The sequence below is a fragment of the Lissotriton helveticus genome, chromosome 1_2 (assembly GCF_964261635.1).
Source record: "Lissotriton helveticus chromosome 1_2, aLisHel1.1, whole genome shotgun sequence".
NCBI classification, from domain to species: domain Eukaryota; kingdom Metazoa; phylum Chordata; class Amphibia; order Caudata; family Salamandridae; genus Lissotriton; species Lissotriton helveticus.
In genome coordinates, this window is record NC_136058.1 from 328,090,045 (window position 1) to 328,106,819 (window position 16,775).

The 16,775-nt window shown below is 44.3% G+C and overlaps 1 protein-coding gene across 1 annotated transcript in view; it reads right to left on the minus strand.

Moving 5' to 3' along the window:
• Nucleotides 1-12,046: 12,046 nt before the first annotated feature.
• The window catches only part of LOC144802820 (uncharacterized), a 128,378-nt gene continuing 123,649 nt past the window's right edge, over nt 12,047-16,775 (minus strand). The window contains exon 4 of the mRNA XM_078671830.1: nt 12,047-16,773. The gene's annotated coding sequence lies outside the window, so the exon portion shown is untranslated. The remainder of the gene's footprint in view (nt 16,774-16,775) is intronic.

Consider the following 16,775-nt stretch of genomic DNA (forward strand, 5'->3'; position numbering starts at 1 on the left):
TGCGGAACACAGAGAATATCTTATGAATCTAAAAGTGGCGAAGCTACAAAAGGACATCAAAAGATTCTCTAAAGAAAAAGTCTATCCCTATTTGAAGGACGATTATGTCCCACCTGGAACGAGCTATAACTCGGATTCGAGTGCAGCCTCGTCAAGGAGAGGATCGGACAGTGGCTCTGATAGTAGCGGAAACAATGACCCTCAACAGATGCCACCCAAACCCAAAAGGGGCAGAGGCCGGGGGCAGAACAGTTTTCAAAACTACCCATACCAAGGACAACAAATGGGCCCTCCATTTTGGCAGTTTCCACAATTCCCACACTTTCAACCGCCATTAGCCCCACAATATCCTCCGTTCTATGCCGCTCAAAACAACGCACACCCTCCTTTTTTAGGCAGAGGTTGGGGCAGAGGGCGAGGGCGAAGAAGAGGGAACGCGCAAGAAAAGAAAGTACAGTGGGAGGACAACCGCCCACAAGGGATGGACACGAGGACGACGACCCGCTCAGGACCAAAATGAGTTTGGTGGTCAACTTATCTAACCGTGTCTTGACTGAAGAAGAGGAGCTGGTCCTCCAAAAAGGGTTAGGCTTTGTTCCAACCCCGAGGACAGACCATTTCCAACAAACAAGAGAGATTAAAGCACTCTTCAGAAAAATTAGGCTGAAAGCTTTCTTTGATGGAAAACCCCTTGAACCCACTGAGGACTCGGGTCTACGTAACCCGTCAACCTTTACACCCCACAATGGGATGGTGCCTAACGAAGTCTTGACTTTTGAGCAAACAGTCCTCAAGGAGATAAACCAACTGGACAGACCGCATAACTCTTCCAACATCACCAACAAAGAAATGTTGGTGCTAAAATCATTGGCAAATGATCCCCTTATTACAATCAAACAGGCAGACAAGGGGGGAGCAACAGTCCTTATGAATACTGTGGATTATGATCTGGAATGTACCAGACAACTGAATGATCGCAGATACTACACACCCATCGCAGGCGATCCAACTAGACGCCTACAGACCACAATTACAGGTTTAGTAATGGGTGCTGAAAACGAGGAATGGATCACTAAAAAGGAGGCAGAATTCTTGACAAAAAGGGACCCCCGGGTACCATATTTCTACATCCTGCCTAAGATCCACAAAGGTACTAACCCTGTACCAGGGAGGCCAATTGTGTCAGGTATCAATTCGGTGCTAGAGCCACTTTCACAATTTTGTGACCATTTCTTGCAGCCTCTGGTAAAAAGCATCCCCTCGTACATTCAAGACACTACAGATGTGTTACGCCTGTTGAATTCTATACAGGACACCACACAAATCGACCTCTTAATTACTCTAGATGTGGAGGCCCTCTATACCAATATCCCTCAGAGGGCCACCCTAGAAGTAATAGAGGAAAGACTGGGCCTTGAGACATGGAATTCTAATACACCACAGACTTTCATCATGGAGTGTGCCACCTTGGCCCTTACCGAGAATTACTTCGAATACAAGGGGCAACACTACCATCAGACCCAGGGTACATCTATGGGCAGCACCTTTGCCCCTTCGGTGGCCTGTCTATACATGGCAGAGTTCGAAGATAAACACGTATACCATCAGTCTAATCCCTTCCGAGAGAACATCATGATGTGGAAGCGGTTTATAGACGATATCTTGATACTATGGACAGGTCCACCATCAGCCCATGAGGAGTTCTTTGAATGGGTAAACACTTTGAACCCATTCCTGCACTTCACCATGTCCTCTTCCCAGAGAGAAATTGCTTTCCTTGACCTCACCATCCAACTGGAAGGAGGGTCCCTTAAGACAACGATGTACAGGAAGCCCACAGACCGGAATAGTCTGCTCCATTTCCAGAGTCATCACCCGAAGGCCCTACGCTCTAATCTACCGTTCGGACAATTTCTCCGGATTAGACGCAATTGTAGCGAGGTGTCTGATTACAAAAAGGAATCCTCTCTCCTATCCAGGAATCTCCTGGACAGAGGGTATCCTAAGAGTGATGTCTACAAAGCCAGAAAACGGGCCCGGAACAATAACCGAGAGGCACTACTCGAGAGACAGGAGAACGCAACGGTTGAGAACCAAGTCATCACCTGTGTTACCACCTTTACCCCCCTATCCAACCAAATCAGAAATACCATCAAACGCCACTGGGGGATCCTCAATACAGGTGATCTGACTCTAGAACAACCCCGGTTTGCGTTCATGAGATCGCAGAACCTTAAAGATATACTGATCAGCACCAGACCGAAGACCATCACAAAAGAGACCCAACATACTCTTTGGCATCTACCACCTGTCACGGGCCATTACCCATGTGGCTCTTGTGTGGTCTGTAGGTTCACCCTGACACTAAAAACCATCCAACTATCTGAGACTTTCAACTGGGAACTGAGGCACCACACCAATTGCAACACGACACACTGTATCTATCTGTTGACCTGCCCTTGCAATTTGCAGTATATAGGGATGACCACTCGCCCAGTTAAAACCCGTATCATTGAACACCGCAGCAATTTTCGCTGCAAAAAGACCAATACAAAAATGTGCAAACATTATGTGGATTCCAACCACAACGCGGACTCCATGACATGGGTTGTCCTGGAATCAAGTCCTAACTGCCCTAAGAATGCACTCTTTAGGAAGGAGCAGAGATGGGTCCATCGTCTTTCCACTGATAGCCGAGGGCTTAATGAAGATATCCCCTGGCACTCATTGTAAACCACACACTAGCCATCCGGATATGGTTTATATGGCCCCCAATAAACCCAAGGGTCATATCCCCCTGGCTTAGTCCATTCTGACCCATATTTGACCCTAGTGCTGGTGTATCTTACACCTTCTGTTCGACATATCATAACCACCTTGGACACATGCCAGAACAAGTGACCATCTGGACTTTCATGTATCACTCGTGAATCCAGATAGATTATTGTAGGGGTCTTCAGTAGGACCCGATACGCAATTTAACCCGGTTACAATCATCTGATTCACTGTGGACCCCCCTTCCCCCCTCCGCCCCCCTTACCAAGCCTACCCATATATGTGAAGGGGTACTTTACCCTTACACCATGGCCGGCCCACATTTAATAGCGTCATGATACTCGTTCGAAATAAGCCACGTGATATCATAATAGCTTACTATTGGTTGATATACTGATTATATTCCCTTTCACATCTAACGTGAATTATACATCACCCAGGTCCCAATTGAAGTTCGATCAACACGGCCTCAGCCAGGATCACACAGTGATGTATACTCGAACTAATCTATGTCGAGATGACCAATTTTTCAAATAATTTTTTGAAATAATTTTTTGAAATAATTTTTGAAGCACACGGTTAGGAAAATGGTATAATACTACTAGTCCCCTAACAACCGATGTAATATACACTTATTTCTAGATGGATTGCGTATAAACATGTATAAAACGGTCAACTTGCACCACTCCATCATGGCCGACCGATTCACCACCTTTGTCACATGACATTGGCGGAAGGCGGAGTATTGACCGGAACTCCTGAACCGGGCTTCATTAAAAACAAACACCGCGATCCCCACCCATCTATCCGAGCTCGGCGGAGATGGGTAGGTGAACCGACGCGGACATGGGCTGATTAAGGTAAGAGGAGGGCAGGATAGGGGCTCGCTGTGAGACCTGACCTCATGGAGGCTTCAACCTCGGCGTCCTGAATCCTTTGTGCAGCGCTACCGCGTTGCTAACATACCGGATTTATCTGGAGGAATTCCTTCACCTTTTTAATTGTATCCATTCTCTAGCTAAGCCTGAAGGCTTAACCCCGTTGTGCCGACCCGCCGACCACTCATGTGGCATTTAGCCCTTAACCATTAGGTGAGTTTGGCACTGATTTTCCAACTGAGTTTGGCACTGATTTTCTCACTTTCCAGTGTGCCACCTAGGTCTGATAGCCCATACTGAGCCTTAGCTGTTGACACCCACACTATTAATGTTCGTGTTGCCACCTTGAGCTAGTTTGGTGTTTCTGTAGTTGCCTGCTGTTTTTATATATTGTTTTTAATGCTGTACTCCCCCACCTTTATAGTTTTAGAGTGTGTGTACACTACGCACTGCACGCTGAAACCACCTGGCATGGAGAGGTAGTGACTATTCCCCACACTGCCCTAAGCATGCCTTATTACATTCACATTCTGGCGTTGACAATCCTTGCTGTTATAATGAGAAATGTACCATTAATGTGTATCTCCTTCTTTCTCATGTTCCAGGCATAGGACTTTCTATTGAGGTAAAACATACCCGCATCACACCATGTACATGACACTGGCATGTTATTGAGTTCATTTCCTTTATATTTTTCACTTTGTAAGGTCCTGATGAATCGCTGGATAATATTCCTTTCGCGAGAAACATGTTGACCACTTGTTTATTTCCAGAGCTCAACACAGGTCACTCTACCTAACGAGGTGACACTGAGTGAGCTTGCCTTCGCGATTTTAACTGCAACAAAGGGACCACCAGAATAAAATAGTTTCCGGCACCCCTTGCTGCATTTTAATGAGCACCTCTGTCTCAGTTGCCTCCCCGCCCACACACCCACACTTCACCACAGGGCAGTTGGATACAAAAGATCTCCGCCAAAGTGCCCCTCTTTGAGGTGTGCCCGTCGGGGATTGCACCGCCCCCCCGACGAGGAGAAACCGCCGATGATGAAGCATGACATCCTTCGGGGTGTGTGAGGCAAATACATCCAACAAAGGGATGCCCACAGGTGTCACATTTACACCTCTGGTCACGCCAGTTTTTGTCTTGCCCTTTTCATTTTTCCTCTAACCTCCCTTGTAGGAACAGTTCAGCACCTCGCTTTGTTGGTAAAGACTACTCAAGGACACATGCTGTAACTGGACCTTCCACTCTCATAAGTGGTAATTCGTGTCCATTGATCTATTGATCACCCTCCCCCTTTTTGATAAAGATGGTCAGTGACATCACTGATGACATCACTGATGACATCTCAAATGACATCACTGATGACATCACTGATGACATCTCATTTGACATCAATGACCACATCACTGATGATATCATTCATGTGACAATACAATGCATCTCCTCACATTTTAATATAACCTTTGTTACACCCAGTGTTAAATACAGAGTATAATTTTTGAAACCATTCACACACCAATACTAGTTACTACATACGCACTCACTGATTCCTACGTCTACACACACATTCACTTATTCACCCATACAATCATTCATACATACAATCACTCATCTTTACAACACTATCATATGCACTCATACACCTATACAGATACTCACACTCTGCCACTCATCCATGGAGTTACTCACACACCTAGTCAGTCCTGTAAAGAATCAATCACACTTCCATTTTTTTATCTATACAGTTAAACATAGAGCACCTTACATTTTCAAACATATACTAACACATACTTACTCTCTTATACAATCATTGATACAAGTACACATTGATCTGCACAGAGTCACACACCTCCCAGCCAGCCACACACACACTCAGTCTCCCATACAAATACTTGAGCAATCAATCAATAACCCATATAGTTACTCATATAGCTACTGATCAACACATGCAGCAGTTTACAGAACAACAGACATAATGATGCACAAATTAAGACAGTTTAGTCACTAACCCATGCACTCAGTGAGACACATTTAATCACTCACTCATACAGTCAGTCACGCACCTACTAAATCCTTCATCCAGACACTTCTACATCTAGTCATTCTTCAATATGTAAAACATATTTAAACTTTACAGAAACACACAGTCACTGGATGATGTCATCAGTGATGTCATCAGTGATGTCATTTGAGATGTCATCAGTGATGTCACTGACCATGTCATGAATGATGTAATATGTGACATCATCAGCAGTGGATTGCGGGTGCGCGATATATAGTTAGTGCAACTAACTATATATGGAATTTCAATGGTTTTGTGTGAGTAAAATAAGGTTTTTTAAATGCTAATTCCTAACGATATATGGTCTATAACCTATGGTTTTTTCTGTGAATTTTCAAGGTTTTGTAAATGCTAATTCCTAACTATATATGGTCTATAACCTATGGTTTTTTCAGTGAATATAGATATAGATATAGGTATACTATATCTAAGTAAGGGGTGATTACACCACCTTACCCAGACTGCAATTGCAGACCTGTGGTGTCAGTTTGGACGGCTAACCAGGGGTGGCACAATACATGCTGTAGCCCCTGGTAGGCCTAGGATGCACCTATGCCCTGGGTACCTAAGGTACCATATACAGGGGCTCACAAGGGTGACCCAGTAATCAATCTGGTATGTACCTAAAGTACATAGTATCAATTTAGAGAGATTGCAGCTAGGGTGTGGGCCTGATTAGCAGGGCCACAGCTATACTAAAGTCGAAAAACAAGTGAATCACAGCAAGAAGTGGGGGCAACCATAGGAGGCAGACCCTACTCTCCTACACAACCCCCCCCCCTCAAACGCAGGGACATTAAACTAACCTTGACCAGTTGAGTCTTCATGTTCTAAGTGGGAATATCTGGAGAGTCCATCTGCATTAGCATGGTTACTCCCAGGTCTATGTTCCACTGTATAGTCCATCCCCTGTAGGGAAATGGACCACCTGAGTAGTTTGGGGTTTTTACCCGTCATCTGTTTTAGCCATAAGAGGGGCTTATGGTCTGTCTGAACTGTGAAGTGAGTACCAAACAAGTATGGCCTCAGCTTCTTCAGTGCCCAGACCACAGCAAAGGTTTCCCTCTCAATAGCTGACCAACGTTGCTCTCTATGAGTCAGCCTTCTGCTGATAAAAGCTACTGGCTGGTCCTGACCTTCTTCATTCAATTGTGATACCACAGCCCCTACCCCCAACTCAGAAGCATCTGTTTGAACAATGAATTCTTTGGATTAGTTAGGACTTTGCAGAATTGGTGCAGTGCACATGGCCTGCTTCAGGTCATCAAATTCCTTTTGACAGCTGACTGTCCACTGAACTTTCTTAGGCATTCTTTTAGAAGTTAAGTCATTCAGGGGTGTCACAATGGAACCATACCCCGTAAACAACTTTCCTATAGTATCCAGTCAGGCCCAAGAAAGCTTTGACCTGAGTCTGGGTGGTTGGAGCAACCCAGTCCATTATGGTCTGGATTATGCTCTGCAATGGTTGAACCTGGTCTGCACCTACAGGGTGTCCCAGGTACACAACCTGACTCTGCCCTATCTGGCACTTAGTAGCCTTGATAGTTAGGCCGGCCTTTTGCAGAGCCTCCAAAATATTTTTTAGGTGGATCAGGTGATCTTCCTAGGTGGAGCTAAAGACAGCAATAAGCTGATAAGCTGCACAGTAGTCATCCAGGCATGTGAGGACTTTATTCACCAACCTTTGAAATGTGGCAGGTGCATTTTTCAGACCAAAGAGCATGACCACAAACTGATAATGTCCACTAGGGGTTGAAAATGCTGTCTTTGGCTTTGCATCATCAGCTAGTTTGATCTGCCAGTAGCCAGCTGTCAGATCAAATGTGCTCAGAAATTTGGCAGATGCCAACTTATCTATGAGCTCATCTGCTCTGGGTTTTGGATGCGCATCAGTCCTAGTGACTGCATTGAGACCTCTGTAGTCTACACAAAACCTCATCTCTCTATTACCATCCTGGGTGTGAGGTTTGGGTACTAGGACTACTGGACTGGCCCAAGGGCTCTCTGAAGGTTCAAACACTCACAATTCCAACATGTCCTGAACTACTGTCCCGATACAGTCCCTGAAATGATCGGGTGTCCGGTAAATCTTATTTTTAACAGGCAGACTGTCTCCAGTGTCCACTTCATGAGTGTACCAGGTAGGCTGACTTGGAGTCAGTAGAAACATATGTCTGTACTGCTGCAGAACTTATCTGTAGTCAGCCTGCTGCTGATCCGTGAGGCTGCCTGCCAAGGCTACACCATCTACTGATCCATCATCAGGGTTCTGAGAGAGCAGGTCTGGGAGAGGGTCACTCTCTTACTCCTGTCCTTCATCAGTAGGCATGAGCTAGCTCATGTCTGCCCTGTCAACATATGGTTTCAGTCTGTTGACATGAAGTACCCTAAAGGGGCTCCTGGGAGTTCCAAGACCTACCAAATAGGTGACCTCTCCCTTCTGTTCAACAATAGTGTGGGGTCCACTCCACTTGTCTTGGAGAGCTGCTGGGGCCACAGGCTCCAACACCCATACTTTCTGTCCTGGTTGGTAAACAGTCAGTACAGCCTTTTGGCCATGCCAGGCTTTCTGTAATTTCTGGCTTGCCTCAAGGTTTTTGGTTGCCTTTTTCGTGTACTCTGCCATCCTGAAGCAGAGGCAAAGTACATAGTCCACAATATCCTGTTTGGAGGTTTGAGAGGTAACTCCCATCCCTCCTTCACCAGACAAAGTGGTCCTCTTACCGGGTGCCCAAACAGAAGTTCAAAAGGGCTGTAGTCAACCCCCTTCTGCGAAACGTCCCTGTATGCAAACAAAAGGCAGGGTAGCAGGATATCCCATCTCCACCTGAGCTTTTCTGGGAGACCCTTAATCATACCCTTTAAGGTTGTGTTAAATCTTTCAACTAGACCATTGCAATGTGGATGGTAGGGTGTGGCGAACTTGTAGTTCACTCCACACTCCTTCCACATTGTAGTTAAGTAACTAGACATAAAGTTTGCACCTCTGTCTGATACAACGTCCTTAGGGAAACCCACCCTTGAGAACACTCCCAAGAGGGCTCATGCCACAACAGGTGCTGTAGTGGTCATAAGGGGTATAGCTTCTGGGCACATGGTGGCATGATCCACTACCAGCAGGATAAACCTGTGCCTAGATGCTGTCTGAGCCGATCCAGCCTGTCGGGACCAGGTGAGTAGTACAGTCCTTCTAATATGCAGCCCGGAGCCCCTGAGACAGAGCCAGGATGAGAGGGGCCCCAATACTAACCTTGGGAGGGTCCACGCCGATGAAGTATGCCGCATAGGCTCAGGCTACAGCGATCCTCGACATCTAGGCCCAGAGTCGGCAGCAGTCACGCCCAGCGGCAGCGTCGCCCGCCAGCGGCCATCCAGCCTGGCATCGCGAGCACGACTCGGCTCAGCGCGAGCACCGCAGGAGTCCATTAGCGGCCTGGGGGAGCAAGTATGAGCTTCCGCCACCTCCTAATCCACCAGACAGACATGGCAGCTATGACCAGCAGCGAGGAGTATCCAAACGCAGGACCCCAGCCCACACCCACACGCCGCACAGGCCTGCTGGGTGATGTAACCACCACACAGAGCTCTCCCTGCAATGTTGGTGCGGAGGCGCGCCGCCCGCTTCACACGAGTCTTCCTCTGGAGCCCCCACCCACCTGGCAGCGGTCGCACACACAATATCACCACCAGAGGCTGGAGGAGGCGGGGTGTAACGCGGCAAGAGCTCGAGTGGCAGGCCCTGGTCTGGGAGCAGCTCCGCAAGTCAGTCCCACCTTCGGCAATTCGACCACCAGGCGCTCACGCAGAACGCCGGGCACAGGTAGGTGCAGTGCGGACAGGATTGGAGCGAAATCAGCGCTGATGGGGCAGGATAATGGGAGGACTTTTTGGTGGGCCTCCAGAGCTCGTCTAGAGTGCGTCTGCCATGTTGGACCGCTCTGCCACGCCCCCACTCCGGCCTATCTGACAAACAAGCTTGTTCTTTCTGGCTCGGTCGGAATTCAAGAAGTACATCCACACTTTCCTTGAAACCACCCAAATTAAAGAAGAAAAGTACGTACAAATTGCTTTCTCCGGTCTTGTGTCGAGAATCTGGAATGCTCTTCCTACTGAGATTAGAGCCAATCCTTCTATGAACTCCTTCAAGAAACAAAACTGTTGCCATAAGGGTACAAAAAATGATTTCTTCACAAGAACATTAGTAATTCAGTTAATATCATTTAACTTAGATACCAAAGGAACACAACCCAAACAAAGATTCAAAAATTCAAATGACAATAATTTCATCTATGTCAGCAATAATAAGACTATTTATTATAGTTTCTGAGGCTGTCTGAATAAACATCATACGGCTGAGCCAACGTATGGCTCAGCCTCTTCAAGTCTCATGGTTAAGAATGATGAGCATTTTGGCCTTCTACCTGAGACATCGATTGATTTTGTTCTGACCTTTTTCTCCCCTAACCATCTTTCCCTTAATTGTAAATTCAGTGTGTTCGTTTGAAAATATTTTTATCTACACTTGTATATAATGCATTCACTTCACCACAGTCACTGAGCACCTATTTCAGTGTATTGTATGTTACTGTTTATTCAGACAGCATCAGAAACTATGATAAATAGTCTGATTATTGCTGACAAGGATGAAATTATTGTCATTTGAATTTTTGAGTCTTTATTTGGGTTGTGTTTCTTTTGTATCTAAATTGAATGATACTAACTGAATTACTAATGTTCTTGAGAAGAAATCATTTTTTGTACCCCACGGAACCATAGTAGTTTTGTCGCTAAATACCCAGGTTCTGAGGGACACAGGGTTTCCCCATTGTTGTTGTACAGTACTTCAAAAAACATGCCAAATTGATTTTCCTGAGTGATCACTAACTACATCAGCGTGATCTTTTTTACATCTCCCCATATTGACAGACTTGACATTTATCTCAACATATCTTTCTCCATTTATTTCATACTTGTTTGTCAACTGTCATTTTACCCTAAGGCCCTCACCCTACAGTTTTGTTACCTATTTTACTATGCTGTAAAAATGTTGTCAAGCTCACTTTTGTTTATTTTACTGAATGTTACGGGAAATATTTTACACCCTAGGAGAATGTAGTCTAGTGTGGCCCTATACCAGGCCCCTGATCTTGTTTGTATACTTGTTGTTTCACGGTGTTGACCTCTACTGTACGGAATTTATACATGCTTTCGCCTTTTGTACAGAGCTCTGATACCCACAAGGGCCATGTTCGCGCTTTATAAAACTTTATAAATAAATAAATTGAAGAGTGTGACAACTAGTGATCTCTAGATTATCAATACTTTACCGGGTCACTCCCGGACATGTACAATGAGCAGTCATGTCCTTCCAGAACAGTGTCTGCCTGTCACTGTGAACACTCTGTATTTCTTGAATGGTATCAATGAAGTTTCCACCCAAATATGGGACCAAACTAGTCCTGGTAGATCTCTAGTACCAGTCACTCAAGGTCAGTGATGGGGGTCAGTCAGCAGTTCTAGTTTTGTCATATTTGCCTGAACTGTTCACCCACGAGTCTTGTACAGATGCTTCAGGAGACAGTGTAGAATAGTTTCAAGTTTGACCGAGAATGTCTGATATTCACCACCAGCCTCCTAGAGGTGCCGCTTGAGATGGTGTAGAGTAGGCTGAGTTTGTATGTGTCTGGTGTTCACCCACCAGCGTCTAGAGGGGCTGCTGGAACGAATAAATAGGTTGGGTTTGACACAGACAGATACTTGAAGGGGCGCTATTAGCCTATAAATGATCATACTCCAATTTATAGTACTTGAGTAGGGGTGTCACAAGGAGTTGGTGTTGCCTCCACCCCCCCTTTTTAATGCTTACAAGATTGTCTTGACTGTATTCATTACATCATGAAACCTTTGAAATGCGACATGAACTCACCCAGCCGGTGGTCCATCTGAACATGGGAGGAGGGGACCTGATCTAGTACACCTACTGCAATCAATGAGGATGAGCGAGTGGCGATCAAAATATACAATGACTGAAATCCTCTGGCTAGGAGTCTGTGCGCTCTACTTTAAGCTTTGACTGACTCAACAATGTTATATCAGGCTTTTGACACCTCCTTCATGAGGAAGACCCTAGACGAGTAGTTCTTAGCCTTTTGACTTTGATGGACCTATGCTTCATTATTGGACTCTGGGGACCTACACTAAGTCATTAGTGGAAGCCGAGGACCCCGGCCTAAGCATTTTTTATTTAAACCACAAATCAATGCACAAAAAATATAGAATCAAGTATTCATCAAACAAATACAGAAATGATGAAAAGAAATCAACATTTTAACATTTAATTTTAATCGGAAGGTTGAAGCTTTTCTAATTCAATTGAAGCCACTCATCGTCCATATTATATTCTGTTTCATGCACTTGCACTGCTCCTGTGAAGCAATCTGATGATAGAAACTTAACTTTCAGCCTCCAATTTCAAACTCCTTCACTTTTACAGAACATTGAAAAAAACTTCAGTTGTACATTTTGCATCTTTTCTTACATACACTTTATTAATCTGTTAATATTATTACATTTTCTAAGCTGTCACGAACCCCGTGAGTAGGCTTCACAGACTCCCATGGGTCACCGGACCACAGGGTGAGAACCTCTGCCCCAGACATAGATTTCAGGATTCTCCCTACATAATAGGAAAATTACAGAAGAGTTGAGAGAACGTGAATGAATGATCAAGATTTATTTTAGAGTTAATGTACATTAATGTATATTCCATGAAATCATTACATCAATAGTACGGAAGAATACATCAATGACAAAAATGCATATTAATATTAGCTAATCAATTCATAAACAGTAGTCAGGAAGCAAGAAACTGCTGCACCAAAAATATAATGTACATCTAAAGTCTAAAAATGATTATACATTTGATTAAATATTCAACAATAAGCAGACTATTTTAAAGGCAACAATGGTTAAATGAAATTTGCAGTAATATGCACCAGCATCTTCCTTTAATCTATGAATTGCTAGGATAATTATGATTTATGATCTAAAACTCACATTCTTAGTCACTTCCTCTCTAGTTTCCGATTGTTTCATACTTTTATTCAATTATTACAGAAGTCTGGAGTCACGTGATTTTAGGAGGAAAGTTATTACATATTTACAGATTCTCACTTCAGCTTTTTTAAATATTAATCACTCACATCGTCGGTAGGAGGTGCTGGTTCACATCAGATCTGGAAGTGGGGTCTGAGGAGGTCACCAAATACATGTGGCACAGAAGTTTTCATCTATTTTCTCAGCTTCAATACCAGCAGATTGACTGACATCGATAGAGTGGTGCAGTACCAAAATAAATTTGGAATCTTATTAACTCTCCATTTAACACATCCATCAAACGGGGGTGGGCAGGTCAATGATGAATCTGCAAGTAGTTAGAGTATATAGTTTATACCAGAAAGAGTGTTACGCAGCTAAGTAACCTTGTCTTCTGATGGACTTGGTGGCGGGTCAACACGATGGCAAGATGATGTCTACCACCTCCGGTGGCAGTTGCTAGGTGTTCAGATGTCCCCACTCAAACTCCATGCATGAAGAAGAAGGACTCAGAAATTGGGATGCAGCACCATTCCCGCTGAATGAGAGAGAAGGACTAGTTTGCATGGCAGATTGAGAAGCCGACATATGCAGAAGCGCTGAAGGTCTTCTTACCACCCTCCTCTCGCCCAGTCTGGGGGGATGAAAATGGCTTGGGACTGGTCTTGGTTTATCTTACCCAGAAATCAAGGAATAAAGGCAAATGTGTATTGCGATTGAAAGTTCCAACTCAACTGAAACATGTCCGGCCCCCAAGGCTCACCTGAATGGATACTGGACTACGAAGAACTGCTGGCATTGAGTATTTTCTGAAAAGGCAAACAAGTCCACCTGGGGAGATCAGAAAGATAACGTCAGCTGAGGTTGTAGGCTCTGACATTCAGGGACACTCCGCTGGGTGGCTGGTGGTGATCCAAATCCCTTGTTTGTGTGCCCACAACCAGTCTGTGTGCTCTGGATTTGTGCCAAAGGAGTAGAAAAAAAGGAACTGATGTCCTTGTGTCGGGGTGCTTTGGTGACTTCATCAGAGGCCACATTTGGCACCGATGCAATACCAGTACCCCCGTACCAGCAATGTGATAGGCTTAAAGATTCCTGATCTCCACTGGCACCTGGGGATAATACTATATGTAAAGAAGCATCAAATAGAATTATTCATCTGAAGTGGTCTCTCTTTATTCACAGGTGCTGAGATGCCCGACTCTCCTTGGTTCACAAAACCATCAATGCAAAACATGCTAGGACCGACAGAACTGTGCCGCATAAATGTGCTGTACTCATTGTGGTATTTAACAGCAAGTAACAGTTACATTTCCAAATTCTGAAAGTGACCTTGTCCCAAACTACCACTAGTAGGGGGTAATGGTCAGCAGCGGGGACTCAGCAATGTGTTAAAATGTATTCTATGAAGTGCCTTAGTTTTTACCATTTTTGGCTATTGAAAATGTTTCCCTTTCTTTCTTCTCACATTTATATTTTGTCAGAGAACTCGTTCATCTATGGAAAGCTGGGTTATGAGAACAATGTGTATTCGGCAGCTCCAGCAAAACAAAAGTAATTTCAGATGATTCAGATTGCTACGGTATATCTTATTGTGGTCTGAGAAATTTGATGGAGTCACTTCACATTAAACGTGCCATAGGCTATAATAGACTCGTAATATAGCAGACGGGATATCTATCACCTTTATGACGGAGAAATCCGGTCCACCAAACTCAAAATCAGGCCCAAGTCTCAGCTGCATCACATACTTTCACTCTTTGCTCACGAAGCAGTACATCCTTTTTAGGTCGAACCTAAGCAGCACGCACTAGCTGTCTGCAAGACCTGTAGTAATTACTCTACGGAGCGATATCCTGACTGCTGCTGGTCATTGTTGACTACTGCGTCTTTCTGGTTTCCTGGGTTTATTGGTTGATGCTCCTGATTCTTCACTTCAGTTTTCAGTCCAGCAGCACTGACCAACTACAGTTTCCTTACAGTGTAGGTGTCCATTTGTTTCAGCGTGGCGCACGTTTTTAGGAAAAGAAAAAAGAAAAACATTAGGTGATTCTGAGCCGAAGCTCTGCCGAACACATGGGAGGCGCTGATACTCCTACAAGTCCATAAACACTCCAGGGACACACGAAGATACAGGGTGAGGCACCAGAATGCAAACAAAAATCATGTACTGGATGAGCTGCCTGTGTGTGCCTCGGAAACTTGAGTTTTGCATTCCTGTACTTGGTGAAGCATATCCTTCTTTTCAGACAATCCTCCCACACAGAAGCATTTCCGTTTTATGTATCTTAGCTTAGGAGTGCTGCTCAAGAGGACACAGGTCTGTGGGAAATAAGTGCCATTTAGAACTTAAGAAACGAGAGCAGTGCAGTGAGAAGCGCTTCGTTTCATGTGCATCCCCCACCTACTTCCACACACAAACTGCCACAGCAACAAAACAGGCAGGTACATGAGAACGCCACCTGCAACGCATTAGCAGGACACACCATCAGCAATACATCAATACAGAGAAGTGCAGCTTTTTGTCGGTCTGTATTCTCATCAGCTGCCTCTCACCTATCCTGTTGCATTGTGCTTTCTCCCCCTCACACTTTCTAAGGGCACCACTAGGAGCTTGATGACGGGTGAATGTCTCTAGTGCAGAGCCAGCAGTCCATTGCTTGAGAAGTCCTTCTGCGGACACCTCACTCCTCTTATCTACTTCTCTAAGCGCAAAGGATCTGGGATGCTCTTTTGGACCAGAGGTTTTCTGGTCCCTTAAGCAGTGTATACATACAGTCGGGACAGCTAGCTCCTGGGGTTGTGGATTGGGTTGTGTGTGTATATGGTTTAAATTAATTTGGTTAATTCGAGAAGCCCACCAATGTAGACAGAGGCTTACAGACGTAAATGTGTCGAGGTCTGTGACTCTTCTATCACTTTTAGGGTCAGACATGTGCCAACCCGCACATACTTTCCAGGTGCTGCACCCCTCACCTAGTCTACTGATCCGATAACAGCTCCTTCTTCAGTTAATGGTAAGGCTATATTATGTTAAAGAGGGATGGCCTATGAGTACGTTATTTGTATAACAGCTTTTGGTTCATTTACTCCCTCATGGTTGATGCTGTGGCCATCTTTCTCTCTTTCACACACTCCCACACACAGTCTCCCCCACAGTTTTTCTCTCTCACACACACTCTCTCTCACTCGTACACACACATATAAGCAGTGTTTTCAGCAGGTTAAGGAAGTTCTTGTTTGGGGAATGGCAGTGTTTACAAAAAGATATATAAACCAGGGCAGCATTGCGTCTTCTACATTTTAAAGAGAGATGCACAATTCTGTGAAGTTTAAGCATTATATAATGTGTTTTTCAGAAACCATGTGATTGTCAGATACATAATCAACTGCCAACACACTGGAGCTAATTTTCCACCTACAGCCTCTCGCAACAGTATGTCTGAGACAGTGTAGCATTTGGGCAAAAACACAGTGTATTGTTGTTTGTTTGAAAGTTTCCCTAGTAAGAGCTAAGCTGATAACTATACATGGCACAATGTAGCTTTTTTAACCATATAATCAATTTTGTTGCTTTTTAAACACGAAACCGTTATTCTGTCTTGTCATTTAAAGTATGCTAAGTAGTTTGATGTAGTAAGCTTATCAATTTTTGTGTGAAACGCGACACAGTTTAATTTCCGCAAATACACATCTCAATAATTTAGGTATGTGACCTGTTTCCAAACTAGAAAATTGTGGAACAGAATGAGAAGGTGTTTAAGGGATTTTAACTTTTTTTATTGGTTGTTCCTGGACCTGAGGTGAAAACTCTCACAATCTGTACTTCCCATGCCCATATTCATTGTGTTCTTGATGTGCTTAATAAATTACTGAAACATCTTAGCTTTGTAAAAATAAGGATAATTTGAAGCATGTGTTGCTTTAACAAGCACTTTGTACTTCTAGTCCTTGCT